Here is a 9720-nt window from a genome sequence, read left to right as displayed (position 1 = left end):
AATTTTAGTTTAGCTAGATGGTTTTATAATTACCATCACTCTGAAGGATATCCATGTGTAAAAATCTTTGTTTTAGTACAAGGTACATTAATTTCTGGATGCCATTTTACCATGTAATATATAGTATATGACTTAACAGATGCTTGACAAAAATGACATTCTCAGAAGTGAACTAGTAGTTTACATCCATCCATCCATCCATTTTCCAACCCGCTGAATCCGAACACAGGGTCACGGGGGTCTGCTGGAGCCAATCCCAGCCAACACAGGGCACAAGGCAGGAACCAATCCCGGGCAGGGTGCCAACCCACCGCAGAGTAGTTTACATGCTACTCTGAATTATTTTCACCCATCTGAAAGCAAATACACTTGTTACACCTTAATAAGAACAAATTGCAAAGTTTAATATGGACACCATAATAAAAATGTTAGTTTAATACAAACTTTACTAGAAAAGTTCAGTTTTTTCCTGAATGAATTATTCTAAAACATTAAACAATTTCAGGTTTCAGGCTAATTGCTTAGTCTCAAGATTAACCAAGTCACATGCAGTCCAAGCTTACACTCCTAATGCACAATGCAGACGATTTGAACAACGGCTTCTAGTTTACTAAAGCAATCTGATCGTGTGTAGTATAGCAAATTTTTAACGCGAATCATGAGGTAATCTAACTCATTAGGTCAGGACTGGAACAGAGTTTGAGAGCCAGGAACTTGAACAAAGTGGAATGCAATATACAGAAAAGTAAGCTATAGATGTCTATATGTGTATATTTTAATAGCATAGATACTGTTGTTGTTGTTGCATTGTAAATGAGTGTGTAGTAATCCGTAGTACAGTACATAGTATTTAACTGAAAAGTGTTAGGATTATGAATGTGATACAAAAACAGAACAATGTGGAGTAGTACTGTCACGACATCTAATCTTCTGTTACATTTATGTAAATGTACCTGGTGAAATGCAGTTATTCAGACCACATTGTTTATTTAATTTACTATTTGCCGTAAAATGGAAGGGATTGTGGGAACACATACCGGTATACATTGCTCAAAATAACTAAGATAGGCAACATTAAAAGGACCGACATGGCCTAAAGCAAAATTTAAATTTAGGAAACTAAAGACTCGCTTTTAAAGATTTTGCATTGGATTAGCACTTCTGTCACTACTCTGGATGTGTACTCAATTATTTTGGGGGATGAACGAAATCTCGAGCTCCCCTTACCTACACATACCTACTTACACACAAAAGCAAACTAAAAAAATGGGGAATAAGGAGAGCGTGTTATCCTCCGTGGTTGTAAATTTGGAAGGTTGGCGCAGGGGATTTCTGTGGCGCCACCTTAAAAAAACAGCGAAAAAGAGCGGTCGTGTCATTGTCAATCACGGAGGAGGCAGACAGACTCCAAAGCGGGACGAAATGAGAACGTCTTCGTCATTGGCCGCAGAATGACGGCCTCAATGAAAGCGGTTTTCTGATTTGTCGTGGTGACTGGGGCTCTCACGCGCACGCCGTCTCCTTTTGTTTTTGTAAGGAAAACAAGTTGGAGAGCAGGCGCGAGCCAGGATGGGCAAAGCGGCGTAGTGGTGGTGCGCCGCCACTGAGCCATCGTGCGAGGAAGATTGAGACCGAACCGAGCAGGACTGAGATTGATCAAGCGAACCCCGTGAGTGCAATGTTGAAGCGGCTTAGGACCCACATTGAGTCCATGATTTTTTCTTGACTTTGTTGGTGTTCAGGTATCTTCTATTTTTAGGTAATTGGTAATTTCTGCTGTAACTAGCACAGAAGCTGAAATTCTGCTTGTAAATATTTATAAGTATAAAACGAATAGTTGATGTTTACGTAAGGAGAGAGTTATAAGCCTGGCCAGTATGTGGCTAAACTGGTGAGGTCTTTCTGTTTGACAAGACTTAGCTTTTAGTTCTGAAAAACGTATTTAGTTATATATTGATTGTTTATCGCGATAATTGAATAACTATCATCTGAAATGTTAATATTAAAGAAAGTCAAAATATCGGCCACACTCGCAAGGTTTAGGAGGGTCTGAAGGTGCGCGAAGTTCATGGCCCGACGTGCCCCCTAACCCTTACTACATCTCAAACTCAGTAAAGGCCATGCGAGTTTTGTGCACGTCTTTCGTGCCTGAAGAGATTAATGGTATAGCAATATCAGATTGAACCAAATGATAGTAGAACGCTAACTCCGTGCACACATTAGTACTAGCACTAATACAGTGAGTCTAGAGGGCATATTAATGAGGTCAGAGCTTCATCTGATTATATGCAAACTATAGAGTCTTCAGAATTTCAAGGTCCAGTGATGGAGCGATATGGTCTATATGGTTGCACAGCTTTGAGCACCTGTAAGTGTTGATCTTTCTTACAATCTAGAACATTTGGGAATGAAACAATAGGCCTTCTACATGGAAATGCAATTTAGAACCTACGAAAGGTACATAAGGCTCTATTAAAATTACATTAATAGATATTTTAGGAAAACGTCACCATTTACTCTTAAATATTAAGTATTGTTAATAAGGTGGTTGTGCCAGATTCTGAAAAGATACAATTTTACCCCCATGACACAGATTTGGTATTTTTGGGTTTAGAAAACAGATGGACAGTTTAGATTTCTTCATAAAGTGGTTTTTAGGTTTGAGTTTAATCTGTATGAAAAATCTCTTTCTTTCTATAGTGTATTGTACATTATCAATAATAATAATAATAGTAATAATTAATAGTAATAATAACAACTTAAAATGTGGGTTATTGGAGACTGAGAGCATAAAAGTCAAGTACTGTCTGGGACAGAAATAGGCACAAGGGTTCACAGAAATTGCAGATATTTATTCCACCCAATTTGTTAATCTAAAATCCATCCTTGCAGTTTGGTTAATTAATTGGCTTCCACCAGCTTTGTAGCCGGAGTTTCACATCAGAAGTATTCCACAATGCAGATTATGCTTTCTTGTGAAATTCAGAGTGATGGCTGCACTTGTCACAGCTCTTAGTACAGAGAAGGTGATTCAGTTTGTACTTAAGGGGTAGGCAATCCATATCGTAGCATTGCATTGTTTTTTAATTAGAAGCCAATTTTGTTCCAATTGTTGTTCTGCAGAATTGCAACTTTCTACCAGTTTAATCTTATTTTTCTAAAAAGTCATGTTTTTCTTCACTGGCCAACATTTAATTTTTTTTATCAAACACCTATTTTATGATGAAAACACATGGGTGCAAATTATACATTTTTTGTTGTTTAATGCTGGTTTTGGAAAAAAAAACTGTTAAATTTGTAAACCATTGAATAAAAAAAAAAAAAGAACGGATACTGAAACAACTTTTGCTTGGTAAAGGATGTAACAACAGTAAAAATAAACGTGAAGAGGCTTTTGTGATGTTGCAGACAGACTGCTGAGCCAAGCAATTTATATAAATGTGAAGTCCAATTAACAGTAAAAATTGTTGTCAAATTGAAAAGTTTGATGGAACCATGCTTCACAGTCATTGTGACACTTCAGGGCTAGAGTTGCTTATACCTGGTGTAACATGGTGTGTAACTGTCAAAACTATGTACATTGAAAGATTTTATTAGATAAAAAATGGTATGTAATTTTAAACTCACAGGTTTGTATATCTTTGCTTTTATAGAAGGCATGGTAAATGTTAAATAGTTCATCACGTTCTTAGGTTCAACAATTGCTTTATAAAATGTGGAGGAAACAGTAGTTGCAGAAATACATTTGGTCCTTAAACTTGTTTTTATATTTAAGAGAACTCAATATTGACATTTTCTTGTTGGTTAGTACAGAAGCAAACCAAATATAGCCTGGAAAAGTCACCAGAAATGCCAATGGGAGACCTTGTGAAGGGTCAGTGTAGTTCTACAAATGTGAGGTTCTGCAGTCTTGATAATTCAGGTGTCTGAAAGTGTGAAATTAAAATTGAAGATGTCTAGGACTGAGACTGAAAAATAATTAACATTCTTAAACCTGTTTGTTTCTATTTCCAGTTAAAAGGACCAGAGCCTATTCTGGCAGCATCAGGAGTAAGGCAGCATCCCAGTCCATTGTAGTACTCACTCACTCACTTTTTTAAATACTGTACCTGAGTCTTTGTATGTATTACATCTGTATGAATATAATTGTAATATGTATTACATTCTTTTTGGTTTTGTTTGTGAATATTTGTGTCTGAAAAATTGACATTGTATCACTAATTTAGTTTTATGGTGGCAGGTAAGAATTTTATTGTACTATATACGTGTAAAAATAAATTTGAACTTCAGAAAAGTCATTGAAGTCTTGCGTTAGAAAAGGCTTGAGTTAAAAAAGACAACTCTGTCAATATTAATTATGAATGTCAGAGAAAAAGATCAAAGTTCTGTATTGTCTGCTAAATTATTTTGTTGTATAAGTGAAAAATTAAATTTCGAGATTGCTGCAGAATAGACTTGTGTGAGGACTAGAGAAGTAGGCAAATACATTAAGTTGGCTGTAAGTCAGTTTTGCAGTTGGGGAAGTCTTTAAATGCATTGCTGAAGTCTGCATTTCAGATTTAACTGGTAGCATTGTGATTCTTTAGACTGTGTGAAGGAGACAACAGTATGCTTACTTTGGTTATGAAGTAATCCGTGTTTATTTTTTTTTATAACACCCTGGCCATAATCACTAGACACTATTATGAGGAAAGGTATAAACCGATAATTACAGAAAGAAATGTAATTTTATCAAGGGAGGATCCACAGTCTTGAAAGATGAGCATTGTGTGGTGATGCATTAATACGTAAGCTGAATGAAAACCAGGGATCTCATTGCCAAGCAGACAGGAGGAAGAAAAGCACTGAAATATGAAAGCAAAAAAAAAAGGCAGATTGCTTGGCTGCTGCTCCCACCCACTATTCCTCACAGGAAGTTAGTAGTAGGCTGAGAGAGACACTGTGTTTTGTCTAGCTTTTAAGTTAACTGGCTCGAAGCAGTGGGTGAGTGACATCAGACTCCTAAGAGCAGAGATTTGTGAAGAAGAAAATAGGATATAGGTACCCTGAGGATGTTTCATTTTATTTCTCTGGGCCTAGGGGCTCACACAGTTTCTGTTAGAAATTACTTAAATATGAGTGCTGTCTATACTTTAGATGTGTGAAGTGGTATCCATGACAGCAAAAATGAAAAGAGATATTATCTGGTGTACCTTTTAGGAAGAACAAAACTTATTTTATATGGAGCCTTTCTACAGTGAACACTATCCAAAAATGCTTCAAAGGTGTAGTTCTGTGTGTACAGTTGTTTATTTAAAGACCATATGAACACTCGCCAGACTACATTATTTGCGCAGAGTCATGCATGGATGGAACAGGCAGCTTTTTAGGTTAAAGTGCAGTGCCTTGGCTGATAGATCATGTAAAGACAGGGTACTTTGTATATTATATACAGAATAGTATCAAGACAGTACATGTGTGGCTCAGTTGTAGACCGGCATCCTGATCATGGCCATTCCATGCCTTACTCCCAATGATTCTTGGAACGGTTCAGAGCCCCAAAACTGGATTTCAGAATGTTAATTTTTTTTTAACAATTATACTCTGGTTGCCTTGCCAAGTACCAGAAATGTGAGTTATTTCTATTGGCAATTCTAAATCGGTCCTATCTGAGTATGAGTGTATATGTAGGTACTGTATGTGCATTAGTGGACCGTAAGATGGAGTGGTGTACTATCCTGGTTTGGTTCCTGCCTTACGCCCAGTGTTGGTAGGATAGGCTCTGATGTTAATGTTAATTAGCAACTTAAACACCCTGAAGTGGATAAAAACAAATAATATGTGACATTGTGCTTCATAGTTGCAGTATAATCTTGTCCTGGGCATTTCATGTATGGAGTTTATATGAGTCTTTCTCTGGTTACAGTAGTTTTTCCCTCTCACTTCTCAAAGAATTGCATGCTGGGAGGCCAGTAACTCTAAACTTGCTCACAATGAATTAGGAATGCACACATACTATTTTTTGACAGCCAATACCAACACTTACATGAAATCTGTAAGCTACTTTTATTACAATCAAGAGAATGAGCAATGCCACGTTTTCAACAAAGCGTAAATGAAATCAGTACAATTTTATTTAGTAAGCTATAGTGAGTGAAACATTTTAAAGAAAGAGTAAACAGGTATTAAAAATCTTTATGAAACTTAACAATAACACTTCTAAATGTTTTAATATTAAGCCAATATTAGATACAAATTCTTAAAAAAAAAAAAAAACTGATTTTTTTTTTGTCTAAAGTTGCCAAGGAAGAGTATCTGCCTGTGTTACTTGTTGATTAGTAAAGAACACTGTCTGATCTTGGAATATTAGGTTTAAATTGGTATGTCTATATATATGTCATATATGCAAGGTAGAATATTTATCTTACAGAGCATCTGCAAGTGATGTGCCTATCACTTATACACTGTTCCTTAAAAGATGCATGTGAAAACTGCAGTATTAACAAAGGAGCATTCACAACAACGGGAATCTCTGCATGCAAAAAGTGACTTACTCAAGGAGAAAGCTTTTTGAAATTGCAGCCTATATTACTGAGTTGTCCTGCTGTTAGATTTTGTTAAATTGTTAAACAGAACCTGCCCAATTTTCCTCACTTCCCTCCTTGTTCTATTCTATAACAAATACTGATCAGCCTTGAACACTCAGATAACATCTCTCTGATTTATAAAAATAAATTTTAAAATTGTTTCCTTTCAAAGACCCCAAAGTACATTGGGGAAAGGATCTGTCACTTAATATTTCAGAAAAGGTGTGAAAGGCAGGTATGCACAGAATACACTCTAGCTCCATACAGTATGTACAAAACGCTCAATCATTCAACTTAAAATCTTTTATCGAGCGCATATGTCTTGTTTAAAATTGTCCAAAATGTTTCCAGGACAAGGTTCAACCTGTGAATATTTGAACTCTAGCTGCAGCCTCACTGGGTCACATGTTCTGGGTGTACACCAAATGAACAACATTTTAAACAAAAATCTTTGCATGCCAATCGGACTACATCGGTGTCACAATCATTCCGAACCCATTATCAGCTATGTTTGGTGCACTCCCAGACAGGAGCAGAGAAAGACAAACGAACTGTCATTGCCTTTGCAGTAATCCCTCACTATATCGCGCTTCAACTTTCGCGGCTTTATCACGGATTTTATATGTAAGCATATCTAAATATATAACGCAGATTTTTCGTTGCTTCGCGGGTTTCTGCGGACAATGGATCTTTTTACTTCTGGTACATGCTTCCTCAGTTGGTTTGCCCAGTTGATTTCATACAAGGGAAGCTGTTGGCGGATGGCTGAGAAGCTACCCAATCAGAGCACACAGTTAAGTTCCTGTGTGCTGATTGGCTCAGCTATGGAGCGCTGAATTTGATTCCGCTGCATTAACCAGGAAGTCTCGTTTCACTCATTCAGCATCAACGTGTTTCTCTGTGTAAAGAGTTAACCTTTGGGCTCTTTTATGTTTATCTTTGTGCATAGTCAAGCCCTTCGTTATGGCTCCAAAACAATCTGCTCCTGCTACTGCTTATGGGGCCGTGCCCAAGCGCCAACGGAAGATGCTAACGATTGCCGAAAAGGTAAAAGTTTTGGATATGTTGAAGGAAGGGAACAGCTACACTGCTGTAGGACACCATTACGGCATCAATGAGTCCACGATTCGTTTTATTTAAAAAGGAGGAAAAGAATATAAGATCTACGGCCGCAGTGTCCTTTAACCAGGGTGCAAAACGAGTTGTAAGTGGACGTAATAAGGTGGTAGTCCGGATGGAATCTGCTTTAGGGATTTGGATTGAAGACTGCCGGAAGGAGAACAACGGCGGTGCTACACAGTCGCCTGAAGAAGCTCCTTTAGAAGAGCTGTAACACTCATCTTTGTTGTGCAGTAAAATTAAACTCATCATTATCGGACAAATCGTCGTGTCATTGTTGGTGAGTAACCATAATTAATTTTCTACTTACAGTACTTGGTACATGTACGTATGTTTAGTGTCACTGTACACACATTTTACTGTATACAATTTTCTTGCATTGTTTGTATTTATTGCTGGTGGCCTGTCTATCGTAATGGCTTTAACATATGTGATATCAGAGATGCTCGATATCTTTAAAATAATATTTAGGTTTTACTGTATATAAACAGTGTGTTTACATACATAATTTCAGCGAATCTTACCTAATATCTAAGAGAATACAAAGGGTTTATGCTGTATAACTGTGCGGGAAATGTTTATAAGAGTGTGGGAGAGTTTATAAGGGATTAAAATATATAAAAATAACCATATAAACCTATGGTTTTTACTTCGCAGATTGTCACCTTTCGCAGGGGGTTCTGGAACGCAACCCCCGCGATCGAGGAGGGATCACTGTACTACACTACTAGCACATAGACTTCTGTTTCAGCTGTAAGAATCCCACCCCACCACTTTTCAGTCAGTGGGTAACTGATGTTCTATCCTACTTGAAATTGGAAAAAATCAAATTCTCACTTAGAGAAACTTTTTTAAAACATGGTAGGATTTAATCAGTAACATTGTAGAAAATACTTCCATTTCAGGGAAAAGATAGATAGATACTTTATTAATCTTTATTATTAATAATTAATAAGGGTACTCTTCCTTTCTTGTTTCCTTTTATAGAGTAGCTCTGGGTGCTGGCTGTCCTTTCTTTTTCTTGGGTGTGGGTTGAATTTTGCTGTTTGTTTGTTTGCTTTGTTAAGTAAGACTTGATTGAATGGGATGTTATCTGCTTCTAATTTAAATTAAAATCAATAAAAAAAAGATTTTGTTAAATTTGCCCTGACATTTTTTTGTCATGAAGAACCATCAGTTGTGCATGCATCAGTGTTGCTGGACATTGAGAGGTGGTTGTTTTGCTAAGTAGTCTTTCATTTGTAATTTGAGACTCCTTGAACCTTTATGTGCTTTACAAATGAAGGTACTGAATGTTCTAACAGTTGCATTATGATGGTCTTTAGGTATTTCCTCCTAATTTACTACCAGTAATAATATGTTAAACTTTCAAAAGTACAAATAGTTTTAATTTACAAGCAACAAATCGAGTGATGTTTCTGTTATTAGTGTTGTTAACATTCAAATTTTTTTCCACCTTATATATTACATTTTGCATAGTTGATTGTTTTGTTTTTTTATCTGAAAATCTTTGAAACAGTAGGCATAACTTTATTTGCATTTCAGTTGTATTAGGGGATAAGGTGTATCTGAAGTGTGACTGGCAGAGAATTAATGTGGGTACAAGCAAAACTTGTATGAGAGTTTGAAGCATGAAGGCATAATACATGGAAAATTCAAGATAGAACCAGTTCATACACAAGTTTCATGTAAAACAAAAAAAATAAACGTATACACATACATATGAATTGTTTTGGACATAGTGGTTGCTTCACCTTTAGTGCTGTCCCAACATTAAGTTTGGCTGCAACCCAAACATGATTAGGCATCTTGCTATCTCGCTGCATATTGTGATGTTCCAGCAAACAACACAAGAGTGTTGACTGCAGTAACACAAACTTGAGTGGAGAGATTCCAGAATTTTAATTTTATTTCAGATACTAACTGTGTTATCTGCCACTGTGGGTATTGGTTAAGTGACTTTGATCTAGGACTTCAAACCCTGGGGTTGTGGGTTTAAATCCCTGTGCTGACACTATGTAACCATGAGCAAACC

The 9720-nt window shown here is 36.7% G+C and overlaps 1 protein-coding gene across 5 annotated transcripts in view; it reads left to right on the top strand.

Annotated features, from left to right (window-relative positions):
- Window positions 1-1509: 1509 nt before the first annotated feature.
- The window catches only part of smad10a (SMAD family member 10a), a 104366-nt gene continuing 96155 nt past the window's right edge, over window positions 1510-9720 (top strand). For 3 of the 5 annotated variants that reach the window (XM_051923073.1, XM_051923072.1, XM_028795111.2), the window contains exon 1: window positions 1521-1669. The gene's annotated coding sequence lies outside the window, so the exon portion shown is untranslated. Of the gene's footprint in view, window positions 1670-9720 lie in introns of all 5 variants that reach the window. The other 2 variants (XM_051923074.1, XM_028795110.2) reach the window with 2 other exon arrangements.

Source organism: Erpetoichthys calabaricus, chromosome 2 (assembly GCF_900747795.2).
Source record: "Erpetoichthys calabaricus chromosome 2, fErpCal1.3, whole genome shotgun sequence".
In the NCBI taxonomy this organism is placed as follows: Eukaryota; Metazoa; Chordata; class Cladistia; order Polypteriformes; family Polypteridae; genus Erpetoichthys; species Erpetoichthys calabaricus.
This window is presented reverse-complemented; position numbering and strand designations above follow the sequence as displayed.